This window comes from Callorhinus ursinus, unplaced genomic scaffold, assembly GCF_003265705.2.
Source record: "Callorhinus ursinus isolate GAN/ISIS: 27379988/994484 unplaced genomic scaffold, GSC_fseal_2.0 scaffold92, whole genome shotgun sequence".
Taxonomy (NCBI): domain Eukaryota; kingdom Metazoa; phylum Chordata; class Mammalia; order Carnivora; family Otariidae; genus Callorhinus; species Callorhinus ursinus.
The window spans coordinates 1,055,256-1,067,434 of NW_027397154.1; the positions used below are offsets into that span (position 1 = coordinate 1,055,256).

Here is a 12,179-nt window from a genome sequence, read left to right on the forward strand (position 1 = left end):
GGCGGGGGCCGGGGCCGGAGCGGGCGGCGAGCCCGGAGACCGTCCGGCGCGTGCGGGCGGGCGTGCGCGCTCCGCCGTCCGAGTCGGGGGCGGGCGGGCCGCGGGGGGGGGGGGGCGGGGGGGGGGGGGCTGGAGGGAGGTGGGGGGGCGCGCGCGGCGCCCTGCGCTCGCGCCCGCCCTCCCTCCCGAGCAGCCGCCGCCGCCGCCGCTCTGCCGCCGCCGCTGCCGCCGCCATCTTGGGCTCGCTTTGCGGAGGGGGAGACGATCCCCGGCTCGCTGGCGGGACCGCCTCCCCCCGGTGGCCCCTGCTCAGCCCCACGCCTTTCCCTTCTCCTCGCTCGCCTTTCCGCCAGTCCGCGCGCCCGCGGGCCGCCTCCTGACAAGCGGCGGGGCTCCGCCGCCGACGCGGGGACGCGGAGGAGCCTGCTGGCGGCCGCCCCCCTTCCCCGCTTCCCTGCGCTCTCCGCTCGCTCGGCCGCGGCCTCTGACACGGTGAGCACGACCGCCCGGGAGGCCTCGGGCCTAAGCGCTCCGTGAGCGGGGCGAGCCTGCGCGGCCCGGGAGCCACTGTCACCTCCCGGAGCGGGCCCTCCGCGGAGCGGCGGCAGGGGTGGGGGAGGGGAGGGAGGCGAGGGGGTCCTGCGCGGCCCGGGAAGTCCCTCCCGGCGCGGGGGAGGGGGGGTGGGGGGGTGTCCCCGCCGCGGGCGGGCTCCCGGCCCGGGGGGAGGGGGCGGAAAGTCGGCGGGCGGAGGCGGAGTCGCCCGGGCCCCTGACAGGTTGGAGCTGGCGCGCCGCGGGGGCGCGGCGGGAGCATCCCCCGGGGCCTGGGCAGAGCGGCCCGGGGGGCGGGCTGGGCCCCGGCGGTGCGCGGCCGCCGTCGGGCCGGACGTCGAGCGGGTGTCCTGGGCGGCGGGGACGCGGAAGGCCGCGTTTTCGGTCTGGGCGGCAGGCGGGGTGTGTGCGTGCGCGCGAGGCAGGAAAGTGTTCCGCAAGAGTTGGCTCGGGTCGGCGCGAGGGCGCCGAGTCCCCCTCGCGGGTTACCTCGTCTGTGGGAGAGAAGCGCGGGTGTTCCCTTCCGGCCGACGCGCGTGTGTGTTGTAGGAACGGGAGGCGCCTTCCTGCCGGGGGGGGGGGGGGGTCATGGCGGTGTCGCTCTCGGCGGAGCGCCTCTGCGCGAGGCCGCGGACGGGGGCTCCCGTCGTGGCTGTGGCCTGGGGAGGAGTTCTCTGCCCGGAGCGGGCCGTCCGTGCGGCCCGGGACGTGTGCAGGCGAGAGCCGGGCCCGCGAGGCCGGGGGGAGGCCTGAGCCGGCGGCGGCGCTGACGTGGGACGCAGCCGTCCAGCGCGGGCTGTGCGGCCTCCCAGCCCCGTGGGCAGGTGGTGGGGCGGACGGTCGCCCCCGGGTGTGAGGCAGGAAGACAGCCTGTTTGCAAGGTCACACGCTTGAAGTTGGTGAGCAAGCGGAGACGCCGCCTCAGGTGTCGGGAGCGCCCGTCGGCAGTCCGTCCCCCGCGCGCCTCGGGCACCTCAGGGGGTCTCGTCAAGCCAGTCGGGGCCTCCGAGAGGGGCGCATGCGGCGGCTGCATCGTCGCCGCCAGAGGTCAGCTGTGTCCCACGCCTGGCCGGGTCATAGCTTGGCCTGCAGGGGTGGGCATCCACGGCCAGCTTCCTTCTCGTTTGTGGAGGAGCCGGGGCGTTTCTGACGCTTCGCTCGTGGACTTGAGGGAGGGGGGTCTTCCGCAGCCGGAGCCTGAACCGCAGCAGCTGACCGCCTGCCCTGAGGTCTGTGGGAGGGAGGACCGTCTTTCGGTCACAGCCGGCGGTTATTGAATAACTCCTCAGTAAGTGGTCGTGCCTTGGGCTGAGAACAATCGAGGCGAGCCTGCTGAAACGGGCGCGGTGCTCTGAGGGGACTTGCCCTGACAGCGGCAGGTTATTAAGCCCAGCAAGGAGGACGAGTCCGTGTTGGGATTGAAACTAAAACTTTCCTGAAAAGTCTGTGCAGTGTGGGGGGATTTACGGACCCCAGACATTCTTACGGGGAAGGATACAAGCCCGTTCCCGGTCTGAAAGCAGGCAAGTTTGCGGTACAGGGTGCCTCACGCCTTTTCTTTTGGCATTTATGAATAAACTTTTGAGGGTCTGCGAATTGTTGCCGTCCATTCCTGTGGATAGTGGAACTTTTTGGCTCAGCTGAGGTTCTTTAAAGACGAATTTTGCGTTAAGGACCCCGTCAGTGGATACGAGAGGAAAATGCTCGAACTAAGGCAGCTTAACTGTATTATCTCTGGAAAACAGAGTTTTTGATATGCTAGATTAGTAGTTCTTAAAGTTTTTTGGGGTCACTTATCCTTCTAAGAATCTGATGAAAGACCCTCACTGTTAAGTGAGCGTAAGCACAATCACGCAAATTATGCATACAATTCCAGGAACTTAAATTGTCTTGAAGTAGAACCTTTTTATATTTAGGTCTCATCTGAAAGCCTTTTAAAATACATAGAGCTTTGTTTGGAGATGAAGATGTTGGTATGAGTTTCAGGTGAAAGATTCTGTGACAGTTTTTGAGTGTGCTGAATAGTAAGGAGAACTTTAAGGTCATGTCTTTTATTCTTTTATTTTTTTTTTAAGATTTTTATTTATTTGAGGGAGAGGGAGAGAGAGAGAGAGAGAAACAGCATGAGAGGGGAGAGGGTCAGAAGGAGAAGCAGGGGAGCCCGATGTGAGACTCAGTCCCAGGACTCCGGGCTCATGACCTGAGCCGAAGGCAGTTGCTTAACCAACTGAGCCACCCAGGCACCCTTATTCTTTATTCTTTACAAATTCCTTTTTGCAGTGTTAGTACGTGATTCTGAATTAGGTGGTAAGAAGATATATTGCTCAAATATTTATAGCTTTATTCTTTTCCTTTCTATTCTTAAACTTCTCTTTCCAGTTTTGTATTGGGACTGAAGCTCCTGAGGCTCATTTACTGGAGTTTATGTTATGTATAACAAACATTATCGACTCAATTCTGTGCGGGAGACACAAAGCTGAGTAATATATGGCCTCTGTCCCTGGAGAGATTCTAATCCAGTAGAACCTAAGGATTCTGTGGTGGTGGAGGTTTTCAAAAGGGCAAAGAGGAGGGAAGAATATTCCTGGAAGTCGAGGTTTCATGACTTAATTGCGGAGTTTTTGCCGTTAATAATTCTCGGGAAGCTATAAAGTCTTCCCACTCTCTATGCAACTTGTAGCTGTGATATGTCTTTTGGTATCATCTGGTGTTTTTGAAAAGGAGGCACACTTTGGTTGCATTTCTTATCTTGTTTTCAATGTATTTCTGTGGTGAGTTTGTAACAAAGGTCTTAATGTAATTTTTTTGGGTGTACATGCATCCAGGAAACTCTTCTGAGGTAAAATGCAGGAGCTATTTGACAGACTACCCATGAATCTAGTACTGGAAATTTAAAATAATCACTGCATTTTTAAAAGAACAAGAAATTCAGGAAGGTGTTTGGATAGCACAGATTACAGTATTCGGTAAGATAACGGAAAGATCTGAAGAAAAATGGTGTGATTGTCTCTTCTCTGTAAGAATGTCTTGGAAATTTGTGAAAAGTTTAATATTTTCTCTAATTTTTACCTTGGGTAGTAAATTTGTGGGTTTTTAAAATAACATGTTATACACATGTGTGTAGTGCATATAGATACATATTTATATAGTCTTGGACGTATGAGATACTTCATTATTTAAAAAATAATGCTTGTGGGGCGCCTGGGTGGCTCAGTCGTTAGGCGTCTGCCTTGGGCTCAGGTCATGGTCCCAGGGTTCCTGGGATCGACCCCCGCATCAGTCTCCCTGCTCCGCAGGAAGCCTGCTTCTCCCTTTCTCACTCCCACTGCTTGTGTTCCCTCTCTCACTGTGTATCTCTCTGTCAAATAAATAAATAAAATAAAATAAAAATAAAAACAGTGCTTGTAATAATTACAAAAAATTATTCAGGATCTTTAAGGATCAGGTAATGAAAGCAATTTTCCTGTCATATTTTTGAGTTGTGTTCTAAAATGTGGAGCATAACTTTATTCCTATATATCTTGCTAGGCATTGTGTCTTTATGGCATTAGCAGTACCACGTGAGGTTTTATCCTGTCTTCTTCCAGGACTTACAAATAAAGAAGTGGCCACATTCAGTCCTGCCAAAATGATCTGCCTATACACAGTGGAGAAGTTTTACCATATCTGTAGGTGATGCATCTCTAGTTAAAAATTTCATATTTCTATTTGAGTTATGTGTGTTGGTCTGAGTCGTTTAAAGGTAATATACAGTCTTGCTGATGTCTGCTGTGAGGTCTACTTTGTGTCAGCCTTTCTGGAAGCATGAAATGTCTTTAAACCTGGTTGCTGTAAAAGAGGGAAATGAAAGTAATTTTTGTTTTGAGTTATTTTGCTACTTTTTTAAAATTATTTTTTTCTTTAAATTGTAATTTTTTGTTTATATTTTGTATGGAGAGGTTAGCTTTTCAAACTTATGATTTGTTTTCTTAGTTAATGGTAACTGTCAATCTTACATTTCATGAAATCAGTATTTTAGTGACTGCCTCATTGGGGGTGGTTAATGGCAGTGTGATGTTGACACAACATAATAAATTACAGATTTAAGTGATGACAGAAATTTAATAACCTTGTTATTTCAAGAGTTGTATTGCCTTCATTGAACATCTAACTTTTGTATATTTGAAGAATCTATAAAATTTATTTTAGCATTAATTGGTTTTGCTTTTCCTAGTTTTTAGTCGTTTGCTCTCAGACATATGCAAGTTGACGACAGGATTGTATACTTTTTCCATTTTATTTTGTTCATTTTTTAAATGTGGGAAATTTCAAACATACAGAAACGAAGAGAATAGTGTAGTGAGTTCTTATGTACTCAACATCCAGCTTCAGCAGTTACCACCACCCAGTCATCACACTGTATATATCCCCATCTACTGGCCTCTCTGCCGCCTCCCCTGCTCTGCTTTGCTTATTTTGAAGCAAATCTTTTCAGATACTACATAATTTCATTCATAAATACTTCAGTGTATGCATTCTTTTGACACTTTAATGGGGAATTATTTCCCCATAGTTAGGTCTATATAACTTTTTAAATAAAAGTATCTGATGATAAGTGGAATTGAACTACTTCTAATCTATTTTACCTGTCAATAGGGATTCCCCCTGCAAACTGTAAGAAATGAACGGAGTAGAATTCACCTCACTGGGGCGCCTGGGTGGCTCAGTTGTTAAGCGTCTGCCTTCGGCTCAGGTCGTGATCTCTGGGTCCTGGGATCCAGCCCCGAGCCCCCCCATCAGGCTCCCTGCTCAGCAGGAAGCCTGCTTCTCCCTCGCCCACTCCCCCTGCTTGTGTTCCCTGTCTCGCTATCTCTCTCTGTCAAATAAATAAAAGTTTAAAAAAAAAAAAAAAAAAGAATTCACCTCACTGCTTTTTAGATGTTTGCATTGAAAAATGCAAACAGTTCCTGTGTTTGCCAGAGAAGCTTATCAGCTTTTTTCTAATGTACAAGTGAGAAATAATGTGTCTCTTATAGTCTGTTTTTTTTTAAGTACTAGTAACAAGATGCTAAAAACATTTTTGAGTTCTTCTTCTTCTTGATTTTCTAACTGGATCTAATTACTACTAAGAAATCAGATAATACTGGTGATGTTGAACAGGAGCTGAAAGTGGTCTAAAATCAGCTTGAACAGTATGAAATAACATTGTTTTGAATTTTGAAATTTTAATTGTGGTCATTTGAAAGTCCATACCATTGCTTCAGTTGTTATATACAAACCATGGTACAGAACAGGGTAATCATGACTAGTATGGAAATATTGTAGAAAAAGAAAGTAAATATTCCTATCGTTACAAAGATGTATCAGAATGTACAGATTTGAAGTGATTGCCAGTAAAGTAGAATTTAGGCTTCTATAAAAGGCTGACAGTTATAATTATGAATGTAAGTTCTATCGCTAGTGAAACTTTGGTTAACTTATCTTTTGTTATAGTTTATGTTACAGTCCCACAGTAAATAAATCATGAATCTTTGACTTGTTTTACATTTTATCTTTTCCACACTTGATACCAAATCACTCTCCTCATTCCGTCTTATTTGTCCTAAGACCCCAGGTGGACAGTGTCAGATTAAGAAAGTAGCTATATTGTTGGCTTCTTGATATAAGGGACATTATTTAGAATAGGGAGGAGTTATTCCTTATGGTATGATTTTTTAAATTCAGCACTGCTGAAAATGAAAGCACCAGAATTTAAATGTTTAATATAAGAAGCCTAATAGGGCTGAATGGAGAGAATTTAAAAGATTGTCTTTGAAAGAAGAAACTGCTATCTCTGACATTTGAGGAAATGGGGGAGTGAATCAATCATGTATAATAACTCCTGGGTAAACAATAATATATGTAGTATAAAGGTCTTCAAAGAAGATTGGAGGATCTAAATCACACGTATAGATTACATCAAGTGAAGTGATAACATGTTAGGAAGTTAAAATTTATTTATTTATTTATTTTTTATTAAAGATTTTATTTATTTGAGAGAGAATGAGAGAGAAAGAGCACGAGAGGGAAGAGGGTCGGAGGGAGAAGCAGACTCCCCGCTGAGCAGGGAGCCCGATGCGGGACTCGATCCCGGGACTCCAGGATCATGACTTGAGCCAAAGGCAGTCGCTTAACCAACTGAGCCACCAGGTGCCCGGAAGTTAAAATTTAGATGCAGAAGCATATCAAAGAAGAAAGAGTAATCACCTTGCAACTACAAGGAGAGATTTAAGTTAATTTTGTGTATGTGTGTGTAAAGAAAAAATGTTATATAAATGTAGGTAAAGTCAAAGTTTAATTCTATTTTTTTAATTTATTTATTTTAAAGATTGTATTTATTTGACAGAGAGAGAGCACAAGTAGGCAGAGGCAGAGGGAGAGGGAGAAGCAGGCTCTCCGCGGAGCAGGAAGCCTGATGCGGGGCTCGATCCCAGGACCTGAGGATCACGACCTGAGCTGAAGGCAGCCGCTTAACCGACTGAGCCACCCAGGCACTCCTTAATTCTGTTTAACAAGTATTCTTTCTGCGGCACCTGGGTGGCTCATTCGGCTGAGCATCCAGCTCTTGATTTCATCTCATGTCTTGATCTCCGTACTGGGACTGGAGCCTACTTTTAAAAAAAATAAAAACAAGTATTCTTTCTGTTCATCTCTCATTCAACCAACTAACATTTTTCCAATGCTTATCTCATTTCCATTTCTGTACTTAGGTGTTGGGAGAAGAGATTTTTTTTTTTTTTCCCTGCCTCAGAAAGTAGTAAATCTTTGGGCACCTGGGTGGCTCAGGTCATGATCCTGGAGTCCCGGGATCGAGTCCCACATTGGGCTCCCTGCCGAGCAGGGAGTCTGCTTCTCCCTCTGACCCTCCCCCCTCTCATGTGCTCTCTCTCTCTCTCAAATAAATAAAATATTAAAAAAAAATAGTGAATCTACTAAGAGGAACGTCATGTTAACAAACATTATGATATACAGCATAGTACATTTCTCCCAGGTAGAGAAGGGAAAAATTTATTAAATCTGTGGAGAGAAAGAAAAGGTTAAGGATAGCTTCCTGCAAGGAGAGAAGAGCCAGGTGTTAAAGGATAAATGTGAGGTACTCAGGAAGGCTTAGAGGGGCGTTCTCGGTAGGGGAAGATCATCTGCAAAGGTATGAAAATGAAAATGACAGCAGAATGAGTTTAGGGGACTGCAGTTTGGATCTGTACTTTCTGCCTGTTTTCCTATGATTTCCTGTGTCTTCCAATATTGTGTAAGGTTGGGTTTTGTACTTAAGAGATCATCAACAGAACAAAGGTGGAACTGTGTTCCATGCACTCTTAGACAAAATAGTACTATGCTGTTATTGTTAAAGGTAATTTCTAACGAAGATTAAAATCAAGAAAATAATTGTTTGTTTTAGTTACTCAAAAAACTTTTACTAGAACATAATCCACTCCTTCAACATCTTAGTTAATGTGGCATTGATTATTATAATATGCATCCAGACAAATAAAGACATTGTATAATTGCTTTTCTTAATAATGAACAAATCTCCCAACCTTCACATTTGTATATTTCCCCTCAATTTGTTGAGAATCCTAAATAGTGATTAAGATCATGGAGTCAGAAATCAGATTGACTAGGCTCAGGTCCCAGTTTTGCTACTTACTGTATAATCTTTAGCAAAATACTTAACGGTCTTTGGTTTTCTTGACTGTAAAATGACGATAATACTTAGAGCATAGGGCTGTTGAAAGATTGTACCAGATAATATGTGAAAAGTGCTTAGCACCATGTATGTCATGTAGCAAGTACGTACGTAATACAGATATGCTACTATTATTAGTTTCTCTTATTTATTTCCTGAAAAGAGAAAACATTTTTAGGAAAGCAAATGACCTTCCTTGTATATGATGCCCGTAGGAGGTAAGAATACACAAAATACATTTTTGAAAGTATGTATAAACGACTTTGCTACATGTATATATATTTTTTTCTAATTCTCAATTTATGTTATATTCCTTACCTATGAATTCTTTTGTGTTCTCCCACTTAACTCCAGACTAGGCTTTTTTTTTTTTTTTTTTTTTTTTAAAGATTTTATGTTTAAGTAATCTCTGCATAGACCCAACATGGGACTAGAATTTACAACTCCAAGATCAAGAGTCACATGCCCTATCAACTGATCCAGGTGCCCCGAGACTAGGCTTTTATGTTTGGCTGCTGCTTCTTACCAAATCAAGGACTTGTCTCCAAAGTGAACAGGAATATACCTTTCAGTGTGAAGTTTTTGGGGCGGAGAACCTTAAGTCTTTGAACTGAATTGGGTTTAGTTAGGACAGTTCTCTATTTATTAAAGATTTTATTTATTTGAGGGAAAAGAGAGCATGCGCACACGCATGATGGAGGGAGAGGGAGAAGCAGACTCCCTGCTGAGCAGGGAGCCCGAAGTGGGGCTTAATCCCAGGACCCTGAGATCATGACCTGAGCTGAAAGCAGACGCTTAACAGACTGAAGACTGAGCCACCCAGGTGCCCCGGGACAGTTCTCTTTAAAGCTGATGAGCACTTCCTTGGTTTTTAGGAGCCCAGTGTATTCTTCCATAGCAGAACCCATTGCTTTCACTATACCACCTTACTTTATTGTTTATTATGTGCTAGACTTTAGGATACAGTGATGAATGAACAAAATGAGGTCCTTGGGCATTTTCATTTTACTCTTCCAGATCAAGATGTTTTAGTACTGCAGTAATGTGCTGCCATCACATTACATGTGGTTCAAGCAAGGTGTTGAAAGAATGTCTTGGGATAGGATTATTTTATGCCAGAGCAAGTCAGTTCTAGGACAGAAATCTCTTCCTCTTGAGGCTCTTTATTATGTGCCTGTGTTTAATCCAGGCAGTCTACTGGACAGTTAGTCCTTTGGGATATCAGTAGATTAAGTCCTCTGTTCAGAGTCAAATAAAAACTAAAACGAGCATTCTGTCTCCTGTGCCTTCCAACAGAAGGAATATATATATAGTCTTTCATTCAGTAAATATTAACTATATACTTATGTTATACCAGGTATTGTTCTAAGACCAGAGGGTAGTCCAGCAGTGAAAAAAGCAGAAGTCATTGCTTTCAGGGGCACCTACCTGGCTGCCTCAGTCATTGGAGCATGCAACTCTTGATCTCGGGGTCTTGAGTTCAAGTCCCACGTTGGGTGTAGAGATTACTTAAAAAAATCATTGGTAGGGGCGCCTGGGTGGCTCAGTCGTTGAGCATCTGCCTTCGGCTCAGGTCATGATCCTGGGGTTCTGGGATCGAGCCCCACATCGGGCTCCCTGCTTGGCGGAGAGCCTGCTTCTCCCTCCCCCACTCCCCCTGCTTGTGTTCCCTCTCTCGCTGTCTCTCTGTCAAATAAATAAAATCTTGGAAAAAAAAAATCATTGGTGCTCACTTCTTGTAAGATATTAATAAATGGATATAATGTCATAGCATTTCCACTATAGGTGTAAAGGAAATGTAAAGTAAGGGGATGTTCAGTGATTAGGGAAGTTCTTTGAGGCTGTGGTATTTGAGTAAAGACCTGAATGACACAAAGCACCCCATGCAGCTGTCCGGGGCGTGAGTATAAGCCCTGAGGCAGTATTATGCTTGCTGTGTTTAAGAAATAAGAAAGGGTTAGAACAGAGTAAACAAGGTGGGGATGAATGATAGGAAACCGGTAGAAGAGGTAGCCAGGGGCTATATAACTTAGGGACTTAGAAGACTTGACTGTGTAGATCTTATTCTAGACTTGATGGGAACCTGTTGGGAGGTTTGAACAGGGAAGTGACTTGATCTAGTATATACACTTCAAAAGGCAAGAATGATGCAACCAGAGTGACCAGTTAGGCCACTGTGATATTTGAGGCAAGAGATGATTGTAAGTTGAACTTAGGGTGTTGTCAGGGAGATGGATTTGGGATACATTTTTAAAGGTGGGGGGACGATAACTTGGATTGGCTGTGGGGTCTGAGTAAAAGAGTAGTCAAGGTTGACTGCAATGATGGCCTCAACGTTGGGTGCCATTTACTGAAATTTGGAACACTGGGAGAGGCAGATTTCAGGAGTGCAGAAATTAAGAATTTGGTTTGGATGTACTGACTTTTGAGTTTTCTATTAAATGTTTCTGGTTGAGATATTGAGCAGGAAGTTTGATATATAAATCTCAGGATTGGGGCAAATATAAATTTGATAGTTGATCAGAGTAGAGATGCTGTTTAGAGCCATGGGACTTGATGAGATTACCTGGAGAGTGAGTGTAGATAGTCTTGAAATGAATTGTGGGGTATTCTTGACATTTAGAGGCATTTAATCAGTAATGCCAGGGCTGAAAGAATTGTTTGATAATTTTAGGAATAATACTTTCTTAAAAACTGGCAAGTACTAATTAGTAAAGACAGAGAGACAAAAATAAAATCGTTAATGAACCAGATTTATTTTAAATTATATTTTATTATGTTTTGTTAGTCACCATACATTACATCATTAGTTTTTGATGTAGTGTTCCATGATTCAGTGTTTGCATGTAACACCCAGTGCTCCGCGCAGAATGTGCCCTCTTTAATACCCATCACCAGGCTAACCCATCCCCCTACCCCCCTCCCCTCTAGAACCCTCAGTTTCTCAGAGTACATAGTCTCTCATGGTTCGTCTACAGATTTATTTTTTATCTGTTAAATAGCTTTTTGATTGTGCTGCAGAGATCAGAACACTCATACGAAACTAAAAGCCAAAGTGCCTATTTTTACTAGATTACTCTGAAAAGATGTCCAGAATGGTCATTACCTTCCTAGATCTCCATTGTGGAGGGCAACAAAGTAAAATAAATAAATATAAATTTATAAAATAATGAAGTTCTGGGGTGCCTGGCTGGCTCAGTTGGAGGAGCATACAGCTTTTGATCCCCAGGTTGGTGAGATTGAGCCCCATGTTGGATGTAGAGATTACTTAAATAAACTTTAAAAAATAGTAAGAAGAAAGTATCAAAAGACGTGAAGCTTCTTACCCATTCACATGATAACCATTCCTGGCTTTGAAAATTTAGAGGGAGATCAAGCTGCCTCCTTTTCTTCTTTGGTCTATCACTGGGCATTGTTAAACCTTCCTTTAAAGAAGCTGGTTTTCATCTGTGGACTTACTGAGTCAGCACATTAATATCTGAGAATACATGTGTAAGACCCAATACTTGAAGGTATCAGGGGCTTGTTGAGGTTGACTTACTGCATATTTTGGGACATCTGGATTTGGGTAGGCATCTATTTAAATGTATTTGAGGTGTCAAAAATGGAAAGGAATAGAAATTACAGACAAAATCACAGCGTGTAGGTTATTTTGTGTCGTTGATTTAAAACCCTATCAGAAATCCTCTTAGCTACTGCATGAAACAGATACTCTCTTGCCTGAGTACATGACTTCACACTTGCCAGTCTACCTCTACCATTAGGAAAATGTAGGGCCCATCTGTTGAATTGGCACTATGCCTGAAAGGCCAGTAGTTTTGGACTTTGTCAGTCCAGGAAGAGAAATTAATTCCAGAACATTGAGGGGAAACATTTCTAATAACATATTCCCCAGGGTTTATCTGACATCTTGTTGCAATTT

General features: G+C 44.5%; 1 protein-coding gene across 5 annotated transcripts in view; it reads left to right on the forward strand.

The window, feature by feature from the left end:
- Window positions 1-12,179, forward strand: part of ASH1L (ASH1 like histone lysine methyltransferase) — a 196,858-nt gene that overhangs the window by 550 nt on the left and 184,129 nt on the right. The window contains exon 1 of one of the 5 annotated variants that reach the window (XM_073888530.1): window positions 144-492. The exons of the other annotated variants lie outside the window; for them this stretch is intronic. The gene's annotated coding sequence lies outside the window, so the exon portion shown is untranslated. Of the gene's footprint in view, window positions 1-143; window positions 493-12,179 lie in introns of those variants that run through there. 5 annotated transcript variants of the gene reach the window in all.